At 38.6% G+C, this 16,676-nt stretch overlaps 1 protein-coding gene across 1 annotated transcript in view; it reads left to right on the forward strand.

The window, feature by feature from the left end:
* LOC131684035 (zinc finger protein rotund-like) overlaps positions 1-16,676 on the forward strand; it is a 204,882-nt gene that overhangs the window by 68,210 nt on the left and 119,996 nt on the right.

Below are 16,676 nucleotides of genomic sequence, written 5' to 3' on the forward strand. Positions count from 1 at the left end.
GGTGGGAAAAATAAAAGCGCAAAACAAAAATAAACAACAGATAAGTTAAACTTACAAGTAGTTCAACTTGCCTGCGAATAAGCCTAAAGCTCTTTACCACGTTGGATAAGAAACTTTAGTATGTCTCTGAGTTTCAGTCGCCCAAACATGGTTTCGCCTACATAGGGACGGCTGAAGACTCGAAATCGCAATTGCGCTACCGCTGAACAGTTGCATATCAAATGATATGAGGTTCCGTAGTCGGATTCACAAAGATCACATGAAAAAGACTCAGCGCGCTGAATAGTTGCCATGTGATAATTGAGTTTGCAGTGGCTAGTTAAAGCCCTGGTCAGCATGCCGCAGTGGAGCTTCGAAAAATGTAGGAGATTTTTTGAAATCACTGGGCACGGTTGTTTTAGAAACGCTTTTGTAGATTTCTCCAATAATTGCGGTGCTGGGACAAAGCCCATGACCGTATTTTTCCCTTATCCAACTTATCGAAATTGGCAGCGCGGGCTCAGGACCAACGAAGTCAATCGCTGAACCTGCCCTGGCCAATTCGTCAGACCATTCATTTCCAGTAATACCGCAATGTCCGGGCACCCAGACAAGGTAGATAGTGTTGACAATGCTTAGTTCTTCGATTGGGGTTCGGCACGCGATCACTAGCTTGGACCGGGATTTGTCTGAGCTAAGGGCCTTGATTTCAGCCTGACTATCGGAGCAGAAGTTTATAACTCTGCCGGACAAAATCAGTTGAAGGGCCGATTGTACCCCGCACATAATCGCAAAGATTTCTGCTTGGAATACAGTACAGTATCTACCTAGTGAGTGAGATTGTTCCAATCTCATTTCACGACAGTGTCTACCAGCACCAGCATGTCCCTCCACCAGAGAACCGTCAGTGTAACAGACCACTTGCGTTTGTTGTTGTCTTTCCATATAACCAGACAACCACTCCTCTCGAGAGGAAATCTTCACATGGAATGTCCTGTAAGGAAAACTATATGTGAGTGTAATATCGCTGGGAGCAAGAATATCTTCACCCCATGTAACCATTTGTGACCACAATCGTGTGTGACTGGCAGCAAGATCAACATGGTTACTGTTCCAAAGCCCAGTAACCTGCAATCTGTATGCACATGATAGTGCTTCTTGTCTGAGGTGTATGTGTAATGGTTCATGTTCATGGTTACAGGATCTTAGTCACGATTTTTGATAATTTAATCATGATTTTAGGAATTTTGTCATTTCCGTAATTTCTAATAAAGGATGAATTGAAATCTTGTTAAATGGGTTTTGAAATAATGAGTCACAAAAAATAATTTTGTCTAGTAATTTCATTATAAGATGGCGGTTGCGCTGCATTTTTCCCACAGCACGGTTTTGGAAGGGGTCCACGGTCGGAAAACTCCCCCACAATTTTTGACCTAGAGCCCAAAACATAAATTTTTCTTATTTCGTATGACAATAACCAGCGATGGAAGTAGAATTTTTTTGATACTTTGATTTTTCCCGAAATAGCACACGTTTGAGTGAAAAAAATGCAATATAAATTTACACAAAATTGTTAATTTTAAGAAAAATCAACAAAAAATTTAAATTCTACCCACGTCGCTGGAGAAATTAATTTCGAATACACTGTGAAAATCTAAAAGCGATCAAAAATCATTTGTTCGAGTTACATTTCCGGCCAGTTCAAAAAAGTGGTTTCGGGGAAAACAAAAGTTTTCAGTGCACTCGAGGTTTACATAAGAAGCGTTGCGGCAGAATTGAAAATTTGAACATTTCTATATGATTTGCCGATTTTTAATATTTTTGTCACGAGTTGTGTGATTTATGTTCATGATTTCAGGATCTTAATGACGATTTTTGTAATTTCTGTTCACGCTATCGTGATATTTTATTCTTATCACGATAATGTGAACAGAAATTACAAAAATCATCAGTAAAGTCTTGAAATCATGAACATGAATCATTCTACTCAAAACTATAACATCAAAATAACGTGAAAAGAAACTACAAAAATTGTGAATAAGTCCTGAAATAATGAACATAAATCCGGCAGACAGAAAAATCCGATGGCAAACTCACGCGATTAGAAATGACGGCAACGTGATGAGAAATCACGAAAATCACGAACAAGCACCTAAAATCATTAAAATTGTTTGACTATCGACAGTATATTCCCAAATTATGAACAAGAATCATAACAAAAACTAAACATATTCAAGGAAAAACAACAGCAACCCTATCAAAAATTCGAATGCAACGTCATGTATATATTGAGGCGCAATATAAGTCAATTTCTGTTTGCATTATTCTTTAAGGAGCTGCGTGGCGTCTGTTGTAAGCTGGTGTAAGGTTCAAGCTGATGATTTGAAACTGAAACAAGTAGTTTAATGTACTGGAAGCTTCTAAACACAAGTTTTCAATGACGGTGGGGTTTGTTCAATTATTTTCGACTCTCTACGCGTGAACCGTCCAAAACTTAACCTCCAAATTTACTGAATAGCATATAGTTTGTCAATGAAGAATTCCTCTTTGCCAGCATGCTGAAGCTGCGAATGATGCATTCGTAACTTTTGATGGTTTCAAAACTGTTCTTCATTTAACCCTCCGGCATTCGCGCGAATGCCCGATCAGACGAGCATAACAAAACAATAACACTTTTATAATTATGGTTGATATTTATAACAACTGGAGTTATATTCAGATAGCGGAATGAAAAATGGATTGCGGACAGTTTTCTATACTATCAATATTATAACATAATCTATTATGAAACGATCAATTTATGAATTGATCGTTTGTTACTAGGTCACTGTCATTAGATGATTATATCTAATACAGTTCTCTTACAGAGGGCGTTTCTACTTTTGAAAAAATATTATATCTCATTTAGTTTTAACTTTGATAAAATCGTATTAAATTTTGTTACAATTTTGTTATCATTAGCCACTTTTTTGTTTTATTTTATGTTGTTTTAACAACTAACCAGCCGGATTTATAACAGGTTCTGTTTCAAAATATTTTTGAAATAAATAACACCAGGTGTTATAAATCAGCTATGCCCTTCTGATCGGGATGGCTCCCCTAATGCAGGCGCTGGTGCTGAAAGCAGACTTCGCGAGAGTTTCTGAAGGTGTAGCACTAAATATAACGGCACGAGTGCCGGATGGTTAATTGTCAGAATTCCGTATAAGGACTACAGCTAACTGTAACACATTCGACAAACTGATAGCCTTCTACCATCAGAATCTATATTCCCACAAACAAAATTCCATTCAAATTCGCCCGAAATTTTGCCACCTGCAGAGGTCAAAAAATTTGTGACTGAATTTGAGATTACAACGAAAAGCTAAACGACAGCAACCAGTACACATGAAATATAAAACTGTCTAAATTTGTAGTGTGCTAGAACAGCGAACTGTCAGTCGTCCCCGGCCCATACACCGAGGTTGAATGTAGCCCCAAGGATGTGTGCGTGGGTGGGTGGGTTGGAGCCAGGCGAAGCGTTAATTGAAAAATGCTAGCCAACGCCGCTGATGGTTGGGCAGTTTCGCAGAGCAAATGAGAAAAATTTAAAATACTGGAAAAAATTAGCTCAAGGGTGGAAAATTTTTATATCAAAGTTATTTTTTAATTGAATTTTTTTTTCTTTTAACTCTGCTTTCGCTCGGACCGACGCGAAGTTCGTCCAGCGCAGGGTTGGGGGTGGGAATGAAAACGGAAAAAGCTATGTTTAGCGAATCGTTGAAGGGTTGTAGTTGGTTGGGTTCTATCATTTCTATGACGACAAATCTGGTTTTTCACTGGGTTGGAGCTCTACCCAACAATGAGGGTGCCGTGATTGAGAGAAAATCAGTGGTGGGTGGTGTTTCTGTGCATTAGTAGAATGAGTGAGATAGCTGTGAAACAACTCACTTTCGACCACCCTGTTAGCGTTTGTGATGAGTGCTTCGTGACGTATTTCGTTCTCATTACCGCCGACTCCAAGGAGTGCGTACTAGGTTCAACTTGGTCAAAGCAAACTGGAGGACTGAAAACAAACCGGAACAGATCCTCGAAAAGGGGAACTTCTGACTGGCGCGGTTGAGTGAAAAAAAAATAAAAAAAATTAAAACATGCAAGTTAAATTCCGTGGAGATTGCGGTAGTGTAGTGTAGGTGACCGTTCGCCTGCGACGAAACCTTGACCACTGCTAGTCTGAGAGGGAGCAGTAAGTTGGGACTATTACGACAACGATGAGCTGATGACGACGACGATGATGATGTCTATATGTACGAAGGGAAAAAAATCGCGAGCAGGCTTCGACTCAGACTGGCCATCCGACCAGCGAAAATTTTTGTGTGGAAACTGAACGAGAGCGGAAAAAATTAAATCAAAGCAAAGTAACGAGATACGAAAAGAAAAATATTTGCTTGAACGAATTTTAAACTGAACATTTTTAATTAGATTTTTTTAGCATCGCTCATGCAACTATAAACAGTGGCCTGTGTAAATTTGGACGGGGCAACGGCTGGCGTTATTTTCCCCGTCAGTCAGTCTCGCGTTATACGAGAGAAATTAATTCAATGCTATCAATCAACTAGATGGACTTCTGGCAGGGTGGTGGTTGTTTATGCCCCTTGAATAAAATGAACGAATTAAACTGAACATTGACTGTGCAACAGTGACCGAAACTCTGAAAACATTATAGTTTTATCTTGCGGCCAAACAAAATTCAGATACCGAAAATGAGGCCATATGATATTCACACTAAGATAATTCCTTACAATGACATGCATTCTTATCATATTTTCACAGTGTACGTACAAATTGACACTTATTTTGAAAATTAATATTAAATTTTGACAGGTAATTTGGCAGTTTTTGGTTCATTTTGAATTATGGTCACTTCGCTTCAAGCTTCAGTAGTTGATACGAGTAAACAATCAGAACAAATACATATTCCATGACTACAAACAACCTACAACTGATTAACTGAGAATGTTGATCACTGTTGTTAATTCAGCAAAGAAGAATGTTGATTATTATTAGCAGGCCCGACGAGAGGGGGGGGTCAGGGGGGGCAACTACCCTGGGGCCCGGGTCTGTTTTGGGGGCCCGCATTTTTAACTGAATTAAATTTATTTTAATTTAATTGTTGAAGTTTATTGTTTCTGTCGACACTGCAAATATATTATATAACTACGTTCCAATCGTTCCAATGGTTTTCTGAAGTACATGACCGTAACCCAATTAAATTCATTTAACAGTGCAATTGAACCATTCTGGTTTCATTTATCGCAAGTGTTTGTCAAAGTGTACAGTATGAAGTTGTATACAATTTATCATATTCTTAGCTAACTGTTACTAATAAAAGTTGGATATTTTCGGAATGGGGTTGACGAGTAAATGACGAAAATCTATGAATGAAGCGATTTTGAAAACCAAGATGGCGAATTCTAGTTAAGACATCTCTATAAGGGATCATCCATAAATGACGTAGCATTATATGGGGGAGGGGGAGTATTGTATTTTGTGATGATGTGTGACGACAGGGAGGTAGTGGGTCAGGTCATGCGACGTAGCTTTTTTAAAGCGGAATAACTAACATCGTTTTTTATTTTTTTTAATTTTACGTTGACAAGGGGGGGGGGGGAATTACCGCCAAGCTACGTAATCCTAAATCGTTTTGGAGATACGTCAATGAGCAGCGGAAAGAAACCGGCTTACCTTCTACAATGTTTTTGAATGGTGAAGTTGGGCATGATTCACAAGCCATATGCAAATTGTTCGCCTCTAAATTTGCGAGTGTGTTCGTCAGTGAGACTCTGTCCTCGCAGCAGATTGACGTTGCAGCTAGCGGCGTGGCCCAACTCGAACGGTCAGTGAGTGAGATTCATGTGGAGCACTATTGTATCAGCAGCATCCAAGCTTAAAGCATCGTCATCTCCTGGGCCAGATGGTGTCCCTGCTGTGTTTTTGAAAAAGTGTATATCTGGTTTGGTGGAACCTCTCTGTCAACTATTCAAAATGTCACTGACAACCGCGATTTTTCCTCAATTGTGGAAAGCAGCTTTCATCTTTCCTGTCCACAAAAAAGGTGATAAGAGAAACATTGACAATTATCGAGGAATTTCTGCGCTCTGTGCCATTTCCAAGCTCTTTGAGTTAGTCGTGGTGGAGTCAGTGTTTTTTCACTGTAAGGAATATATTTCTAAAGACCAACACGGATTCATGCCGAATCGATCTACGTCGACGAATCTACTATCTCTAACCTCTTTTGTGTCCGAAGGGTTTGATGCGAATCAACAAACTGATGTTATATATACTGACTTATCTGCAGCTTTCGACAAAATCAATCACGATATCGCAGTCGCTAAATTGGAAAAACTTGGCTTCAGTGGATCACTCCTGCGATGGTTTCAATCCTATCTCGTTGGCCGTCAACTCAGTGTGAACATAGGTGATGCATACTCCAAACTGTTCTCCGCAACGACTGGTATTCCGCAAGGAAGTCATCTCGGACCATGAATATTCACTCTCTATTTCAACGATGTAAACTATCAGCTGAAAGGACCACGGTTGTCGTATGCAGATGATCTAAAAATTTTCAACAGAATTAGGAGCCGATCGGACGCACAATATTTGCAGCAGCAATTCGACACTTTCAGCAGATGGTGTGAAAACAACCGAATGATTCTGAATCCGGCGAAATGTTCTGTGATATCGTTCACCAGAAAAAAAGATCCCATTGAGTTTGAATATAACTTGTCTGGAGCTCTTGTTTCCCGGGTGAGCTGCGTTAAGGATCTTGGAGTGCTGTTAGATTCGAAACTTATATTTAAGAATCACATTTCGTATGTTGTTGGTAAAGCATCGCGAAGCCTGGGCTTCATTTTCCGTACGGCTAAATCCTTTACAGACATTTACTGTCTCAAAAGCCTATACTGCTCTTTAGTGCGCTCTACGCTGGAGTATTGTTCGGCGGTCTGGTACCCGAATTACATGAACAGCAGCGATCGAATTGAAGGCGTTCAACGAAAATTTATACGGTATGCTCTTCGACGCCTGCCTTGGCGCGATCCTTTTCGTCTACCAAGCTACGAGAGTCGGTGTCAACTCATCCAGCTCGATACTCTCCAGCATCGTAGAGAAACTGCAAGAGCCTTATTCATCTCTGATCTTCTGTCAGGACGCATCGATTCTCCAGATTTACTAGAGCGAGTTAATATCCAAGCAAGGTCCAGAACGTTACGCGGAAACGTTCTTCTGAGAGTGCCGTTTCGACGAACTATTCAAACAGCTAATGCCGCTATCACGGGACTACAACGCCTCATCAATCGTGTGTCGCACTTGTTCAACTTTCATTTGTCTCGAATATCATTGAGAAATCGATTCCTGCAGTTTTTTAGATGTAATTAGTTTAAGTTTCCATCATTGGGGCCGAGTACGGCCTGTTGATGTGCGTGATAAATAAATAAATAAATAAATAAATAATTACCAGGGGGTGGTACTTAGAGGTTTGTGTAGAGATATAGGTATATTGATTTGTGATGCGGATGATATGATTATAGAAAACTTTTCTCAACCAGAAGACGCTATATTGGCCTTCAAAAGGGCATCGCTTATCTATTCGTCAAACCTTCTTAAAAATACCCTCATAGTTTATACAGATATTGTTCGAAATAGCTCCAAAGTACCATTTCTATCATCTACTCGTCAAGCCCGTTTCAAAAATTCCCAAATTGTTGGGGTTATCGAGATTATTGTTCAATCGGAAGTCTCCATCCTGGATTTCAAAAGGTATTAAATTTCCATTTTCATCATGTACTTGTCAAGCCCGTTCCGGAAATACCCATATTGTTAGGGTAATCGATAATGTTACTCAACCAACGAATTTTAATAAGAATGTGAAGTGAACTTTTTTTACGATCTTAATCCCAAAAAACGAACTACACCCTGTCCAATAAATTCTCATACAAAATGAAACCCAAATTATTCTGTATTGGTAAGTCATTTTTTTGTTGAAATTTTTTATACTGTGATGCTATATAATACTGATCATTTACAGCATATATTTTGGAATGACACCGCCTTTTAATTTCTTCACCAGCTTCAGACGTTTCTCAAAACCATCACAAGCGGCACGCACGGCTTCCATCGGCATTTCGTCCCAAATCCGTTGAATTACGCTTTTGAATTGGGTTATATTGGACACTTTGTATTCGTTGATCTTCGACAACATATATGACCACACAAAATAGTCCAAGGGATTAAGATCCGGAGAGCTGGGAGGCCATTCGTCCTTCGCTATAAAGTCGTTCAAATTGTTCCGACACCAGCTCTGAACGACATTCGCTGTGTGGGAAGGCGCTCCGTCCTGCTGAAACACATAATGGTCATTTCCAAACACTGTTTGCACATTTGGCTTTACGACTTTCTCTAAAACTTCAGTTTTATAATACACAGCGTTAATTTTAACGCCTCTATCGATGAAAACAAGCAGAAATTTGCCACGCTTGCAAATTGCTCCCCAAACCATCACTGCACCGGCGCTTTGGAATCGAGGAATGTTCCTGTCACTATCTGACACATTCCTGGAAGTGACAGCCCACAATCGGTCATTTTGGACATTGTGAGATTGCTGCAGGACAAATAATTTTTCATCAGAAAATATAAATTCTTCCCCAGCGTGCCGTGATAGGATAGCACTTGCTCTTTCAAGTCTTTTTTCCTTGGAAGCTTCCGAAACTCCGTGTACTTTACGTTTCTTGAAAGCTTGCAGTCTCAGGTCGAGTTTTAAAATATTGTGCATCGATGATTTCGACATATTCAGATCAGCAGCCATTTTACGAACAGAGCGCTGAGATTTTCGCCTAATCCGTTCCTTCACGACTTTAACCACTTGTCCAGTCCTTACCGAACGAGGGCGGCCGGATCTTTTTCTGTCATCCAATGAGCAAGTGTCACGGTATCTTTGGATGGTCCGGTAAACATAATCGCGCTTTACTCCTTTAAACTTTTGAAAATAGCGCCCGGGCGCTCACAAGCCAAAATTTTTTTATCACCACGGCACGGAATTCCTTCATCGTCGGTAGAAAATGTAAACTGAATGAAAGAATGTATGTTATCATGTCAGTAATAGTACAAACATAATACAACATGTCACCAATACATAGCTAATATATGTGTTGTGCGTACACGACAACAATGCCTTTGAAGAAGTGTATGAGAATTTATTGGACACGGTGTAATTCAATTTACGAACCTTTGGCTTGGTTCGTAAATGGAGGTTCCAGTGTACACATTTGATGCAGAAAAATATGGGAATTTAACTAGATACTTATTCTATCCATTAGTTTCCACCAAAAGTCGAAACTCTTTCTCTCACAACTCTCTGTCTCAGTCTTTCTAACAGCAGACTTCGCTGTTGGATCACAGTCATCGCATTCAGAATGTTTTCTCTCTGAATGTCAGCGCAAATGTAACATGATTCCAAAACCGATTTTACCATGTTCAGAAACCAATAAAGAAAATTCATTCAGGTCATAGTGACAACTGCAATAGCTGCATCCAGTTCCTCAAACTCAACAACATGTACCAACAACAAGAAACAAGGTAGCATCAGTAACGCGAAATTTCACATTCAGTTGCCTATTTCTGAATAATTTGCTGAATTCAACATTCAGTTCCAATGCTTCCCTCATTAATTCACTGCCAAACTGACCGAAGCATTCATTTGTTATTATGTGGACAGTTTGTAGGCAGTTTTTTTTACATTTTCGAGCATAACTGAACTGCATAATCTTTATCTGGTGCACTTTTGCTTGATGATCTCAGAGCTAGTATAGAAACAAAATTCAGTTTGCTCCTGAAACCGAATATATGCGTTGTACCGAAAAAGCGAAGAACGAGGGAAACAAACAAACCTTCGATTCATCGCGGCGGACATGAATTGAATTTTGTTTCTCTTTCAAGCTCACAAAGGGATGTCAATTTTTCTACGCTCGGATTCTGGGCAGCATTAACGATGGTAGCATTAACGTGCGTCAAGGGAGCATGAACGATGGTGATATGGACTGTATGGCAATGCCGCAAAAAAGGTTTCCAATCGCAATGGCAAATCGGACGCAAGTAATTCTAATGGCCAGCCACAAATATTCCTTTATTATTTTTATTTTTTCCATCTATTACTTATTTAAAATACTGACGACTCTGTTAAGCTAACGCATTGAATTGTGTCAAATAAACAATATTCATAAAAAATAGTTTAATTGAAACGGTTGCATCCGTACAGTTTCTCTAATCGATATTGAAATAAGAAGTCATATATGGTAGGGCCCGTCAGTACTTCAAACCCTGGGGCCCGGCGCGGCTCTCGACGGCCCTGATTATTAGTAATTCAGGAACGTTCATGTGATAATAACATTGCCATAACACTAGGAGTTCACCATCGAGGAGAGTTGAAACAAGGTGTTTCAACCCTCCATGTCGAAAAGTAAAGCTTGATCCACAATTTACAATATATACATTGCAACGATGAAAGAAACGTATACAATCCACAAATGTTAACTGTAAGACTACATAAGTACGATATTGTCATGATCCAACAACATTTATAATAATTTGAAAAACATAACGAAAACTTACTTTTACATACTTTTTGTTGTGTGGTTACCATCAATGCCTAATCACTCATTTCACGTCGTTGCCGTGTATTGGAGGATTTGTGGACACGATATAAATAAAACAAATGCATCATTGTTCAATATCTAACAGTACTGTTTCGCTAGTAATGGACACTGTTTCAAATCTCCTCGGTTTCCTCTTCTGGCACGTGATGATATGGGTTTGATAATAAAGAAACGTGGTCTGAGTATTGATGATTGCTTGTGTTTGAATGTTTAAAACAGGTTTGAAAAGCGTGGGCGGGCCCGCCGCATTATCACCATAAGAACACCGTTGAGCACACGTTATCGTGACACGCAATTCTGAATTGATTGACACTAACATCGTCACACTCAGTGGCGCGACCAGAATACACGTAAAAAAGCATATGTCAAATGATCCCAGCAGTTAATCGCGATGATGTCATAGTTCTTTGGCTACGCACAATGTAGAAGCAATCTTTCGCTTTGAATAATTATAGCTAGAGTGGACTGGACAAATTATTTTGAAGATTGAATTAATTGTCGTATTTAGTTGTAAGGTTGGTCGGTGTTAAGTCAGACCGGACTAAGTGACATTGTATTGATGTCGAGAAAAACGAGTTGAAATTTTGAATCGCAACATCCTTTACATTAAAATTTGAAATTAATCTTTCTTATTGAGGAATTCCATAAAGATCCGTCCGAAAATCTTTAAAATCGTGACCGACCATCTTAGATTCCAATGAAACTTTACACGTTTCACCGTCATGCAAGACTAAATATTTTCCACAGGTAATAAGATTATTTTTACTCAAGAGCAACTTTTCAAAAGGGCGTAAACGTTTCTACGTGTATGAATTTCAATTTTTTTTTGTTCGATTGCTGTATTTTATACAGCAAAACTATCTGAGAACGAGTTACAGGGAATGAATACTTCTGTCTGAAAAAAAATATACAATGAAAAAAATGTTGTGTCATTTTTCAAAAAAACAAAAATTTATGATAAAAATTTAAATTGCGAAAAACCACATTTTTTTTAAATTTTTATATTTTGTTACCAAAAACCTAAAGAGAAAAGAAACATTTTGAATGTGATTGCATGATGGAGAAAAAATCGGTAAAAAAGTTTTCCTAACAATAACTTCGTAAATGTTTTTAAATTTCATACTAATAGACATACAAAATTGTAATTCTATTACAGAATATAATTCTAACACCATTTGAAATCAAAATGCATTTAACAAAAATCTTCTAAAATGCGATAGTTTTCGAGATATTTGAAATTTTGCTCCTTCAAAAACAATTAATTCGTGTAATTATGCTCTTTTTAAAAGTTATTCGCGTTACCCCATCAAAAATGACAAAAATTTAATGTTTATCGTTTTAAAGACGTAAAAGCAACTTTTTAGTGTATTTAGATCCTGGAGAAGCTTTCAATAAAAAAGTTTTCCTAACAACAACTTTTGACATTTTTTATAATTCTTACTATTTGCAGTCAAAAATACAATTTTCTTTTTGAATATGATTCAAATTCAAATGGTTTACAATATCGCCTTGATGTTAAAAAGAAAGTTGCACGAAAGTTTACGGGCCTTTTGAAAAACCTATTATTGTTGATGGAGAAACGCGACTAACTTATGAAAAGGTCGTAATAAAACAAAATAATTGTGTTGTTAAAACAAAACTTAAAATATCTCGAGAACTACTACATTTTAGAAATTTTTTGTTAAGAGCATTTCGATTTAAAATGGCGTTTAGAATCATATTCAAAAAGAAAATTATATTTTTGACTGCAAATAGTAAGAATTATTAAAAAATGTCAAAAGTTGTTGTTAGGAAAACTTTTTTATTGAAAGCTTCTCCATGATCCAAATACACTAAAAAGGTTGCTTTTACGTCTTTAAAACGATAAACATTAAATTTTTGACATTTTTTGATGGGGTAATGCGAATAACTTTTAAAAAGAGCATAATTACACGAATGAATTGTTTTTGAAGTAGCAAAATTTCAAATATCTCGAAAACTATCGCATTTTGGAAGATTTTTGTTAAATGCATTTTGATTTTAAATGGTGCTTAGAATTATATTCTGTAATAAAATTACAATTTTGTATGTCAATTAGTATGAAATTTAAAAACATGTACGAAGTTATTGTTAGAAAAACTTTTTACCGATTTTTTCTCCATCATGCAATTACAATCAAAATGTTTCTTTTCTCTTTAGGTTTTTGGTAACAAAATATAAAAAATTTAAAAAAATGGGTTTTTTCGCAATTTAAATTTTTATCATAATTTTTTTTTTTTTTTTGAAAAATGACAACATTTTTTTCAGTGTATATTTTTTTCGAACAGAAGTATTCATTCCCTGTAACTTGTTCTCAGATAGTTTTGCTGTATAAAATACAGTAATCGAACAAAAAAAATTGAAATTCATACACGTAGAAATGTTTACGCCCTTTTGAAAAATTACTCTTGTATCAAAATATTCCAATTGCCAGAAAATATCATGGAGATTCATACAGCGAACACACCTGCAAAGTTTCGTTCGTATCGACGATGGTCATATTTTGCGGTCGGCCGGTTTCTCATGAAATTCCTCTATTGTAACATATTTCAAATCAGCTAAAAATCAAATGTAGCTCAAGAAATTCTTTACGATTATCTCATTTTTTAATGTTTTGCGGCTTAGTCCGGTCTGACTGAATACCGACCAATTTAGGAAGTGTTTTTGTATTCATTGAGGCAGTATTAAAAAATAATAATACCAGCACGACTATGATACAGTATTTAGGCCAAATAGTTATTATGACGAAGGACACAAGGCCAAACGAATCAAAAAGTCGTATATGGTCAGACGGGACTAAGTAATATTCTATTGAATTCGAGAAAAACGAGTTTAAAGTTTGAATTGCAGTATTCTTTACGTTATAATTTAAATGGTTTTCTGCCACCATTTCTGTTTATTTTAACATATTTCAATTATGACAAAAGTCGCTAAAGAAATTATTTAATCAGTACTATCATAATCTCACTTTTTGAGATTTTGCGACTTAGTCCGGTCTGACTTAACACGAGCAGTTGAAACAGATCACAAGATTCAAAACAATGATCAGTTTTCAATGAAGCGTGAATTTAAACTTACACTCAATAAATTTTCGTTTTTAGGACTTCGTGATTTTCAGAAATATGTTAATTAATGTCTGAGCCAAATTTTACCGTTACAGTGCTGGCTTGAGTGATTTACTTTATGTATAATTCGAAAGAACAGCTCATGACAAAAAGAAGGATAGTAAGCAAACATTTTTTTTAATTGTTAAAACGCTGTCTTGAAAGTGACAATTCACTGGTGGAACAGTCCGGACGTGTGCAGGAATATGCTGCCTTAAGTGACTTTATTGAATGTATACGTTACTGTTTGATACACACTCGAAAGAACGAATGAATTTCATGTTCCGTTATTGTGCGGTCAAATGATTTCTGCCGTCTAATCCTACTGCTTTCCCCAACCCTGTCATGCTGTGACACCTGCACACATTTCACCGGTGCACAACCACCACGCTTACTCAAAATCGAGTCTTGGAGAGATTTTTTGCAATAGCTCTCATTCCGTGACACGCCGATGATCCACAATAACGCAACTATTCAGACAGTTGTAAAGCTGCTTTACCAGTTCTGCTTGATGGAGAAGCCCATTCATATAGAAGCAGGTTTAGATTTGGAAAGCATTGCTAGAGCGGTAGGATAAGCGGTTCATGAAGTGTCCGTTCTTTCGTGGTCTGTGCACTAGACTCTAGACACTAGACTATAGTGACAAGAAAAAAAATTACCCCTATCGGCCCACTCCTGAGTCGATTCCTGGTCCCAGTAGGAGTACTTGCTCCAAATTTGAAGCAAATCGGGCAAGTCTAGCTAGCGGACCAACGTGTCTGAAGTTTGTATGGGATTTTTCGACAATTTACATGGAGAAAACCCACGAGTTCGCATTTTCGCCGCTAGGTGCCAATGTATGCATCACATTATCACTGTAAGTGAAAATAAAAAAAAATATAATTTAATTGTCTACAACTTTGTCGAAGACTGCTAGTCAATCCGGTTTTGTTAAAAGAAGTTATTAAACTTTTAACGAAGGGATGTCTGAGTCACTTTTTCATGGGGCCTCACCGGTAGGCCGATTGAGTTTTAAAAAATTCTTTGTTTTTCTGGGTAGTCTACTGTACACCCTTCCGCCAGTCAAACGAAAATATTCTCTAAAAATTCTACGTCATAACGGTTGCAACCGACCTGCAATATCGGTCCGAATAACCTGTTGCAACCAAAGTGGCTGGTGCAATTCCAATTCAAAAGCTGATCATGGTAGCATACAAGCATTAGTAAGTGTTCTTAGGCGTCTCGCCTGGTCAGAAGAGCATTTCATTTTCCAGTATCCAGAATTTTCCGTCAGCCAGCGCGAGCGCTGTGAGCTGGTTTCTCGGAAATGAATATGATGGAATTGGACACCAAGCCAGGAACCGTAGCTTTAAGTTCTCCTGCCGCAACTGCCACGGAAGACATCCCGCTGCACGAGTAAGCACCTCCGAAGGTACAGGACTCCTATTATCGCGGCCCCTCGAGTTCCAGCCAAGTAAGTTTATCGGCTCAGGCTAAGCACGGTTTTACCGAAAACTGTTTTTCTTCTCGAAAACGTAGGTCAAAACGCCAAGAAGATTTCCGTACGCGTAGTCCTAGACTACGGATCCATGTTCAACTCCAATACCAAGAGGCTTGTAAAATTCTATAGATCTCCGTCGCACAATTGATAATGCAGTGAATCTACCAATCAGATCAAGTGCCAATTGACTGTTACGATCAAATCTAACTCAACTCAGTACTCCATCAGGCTTGATTACCTAATCTATATGAGACCAACTAGTTGTCGCAGAGTGATTCCACATTCGATCCGGTATTGGTATTATTGTAGATGGTGAAGCGCACTACGAGCCCACCGTGCTCGAATCTCGTATGACCACTCTCGATCGAAGCCTAGAACAATCGTTGCAGTAGTTCTGGAATGTGGAGGCTGTTGATTCGTATTCTGTCATCTACTCCCTTGAAGAAAAACAGTGTGGCGAACTTTACGTTACTCCCGCCATTCGCAATTCGTCCGATCGTTACCTCATTCGTTTGCTACGCACCCTCGACTCGCTAATAAATCCATCACCGAAGGTTTCCTAAGCCTTGAGTAACAACGAGGAGGTGACCTAGTCGCCAAGAAAGCATACTACAAATTCATGGACGAATACGCACGGATAGCGCACATGGAAAAGCTCGACGATCCAAATGACAACGTGAACCCGCGCTGCTGTTCAAGGAATCCAGCACAACAACCTGTTTTCGACGCGTCGTCAATAATTTCCGTCAACACTAAACAGTTCGTCGGGCTTGACATGCTAGAAGACCTGCTGCCAATCATTATGAGGTTCGCTATCATAGCCGACATCGATAAAATGTACTGGCAGATCTAGCTGCATCCCGAGGCCCATGACGCATCGCGACGAAACGTCCTACAGGCTTGCATCAGCTGGCTATCTACTACAGGAATGGGCATCCTATTCCTCCGAATTTTTCTCCAGTTTCTGTGAGAAAATTTCGCTTTGCTGCCAAACTGCACGATCCTCAATGCGAATAATCTGGGATACTATGGTAATAGAAGACCGATACGATGCGCATCAAGTTCAGTTGCCGTTACCGGCACTCATTCCAACCGAACGGAAGGTCATTTTATACACCGCGTAGATTTCGCCCGCCATGACTGGTTGATTCTACAATCACCGTAGCGACATGGATCCGTAGTCTAGGAGTGCGCGTACGGAAATCTTCTTGCCGTTCTGATCTACTTCGAAACGAAAAACACAGTTTTCGATAAAACCGTGCACAGCTTGAACCGACAGACTTACTTGGCTGCAACTCGAGAGGCCGGTTATAGTGTTTGTTTCGAGAATTCTGGCTGGCTTGCAGCGGTAATAGGAGTCATGTATCTTTGGCAGTGCTTACACGTGCAGCGGGATGTCTTCCGTGG

This window comes from Topomyia yanbarensis, chromosome 2 (assembly GCF_030247195.1).
Source record: "Topomyia yanbarensis strain Yona2022 chromosome 2, ASM3024719v1, whole genome shotgun sequence".
NCBI lineage: Eukaryota > Metazoa > Arthropoda > Insecta > Diptera > Culicidae > Topomyia > Topomyia yanbarensis.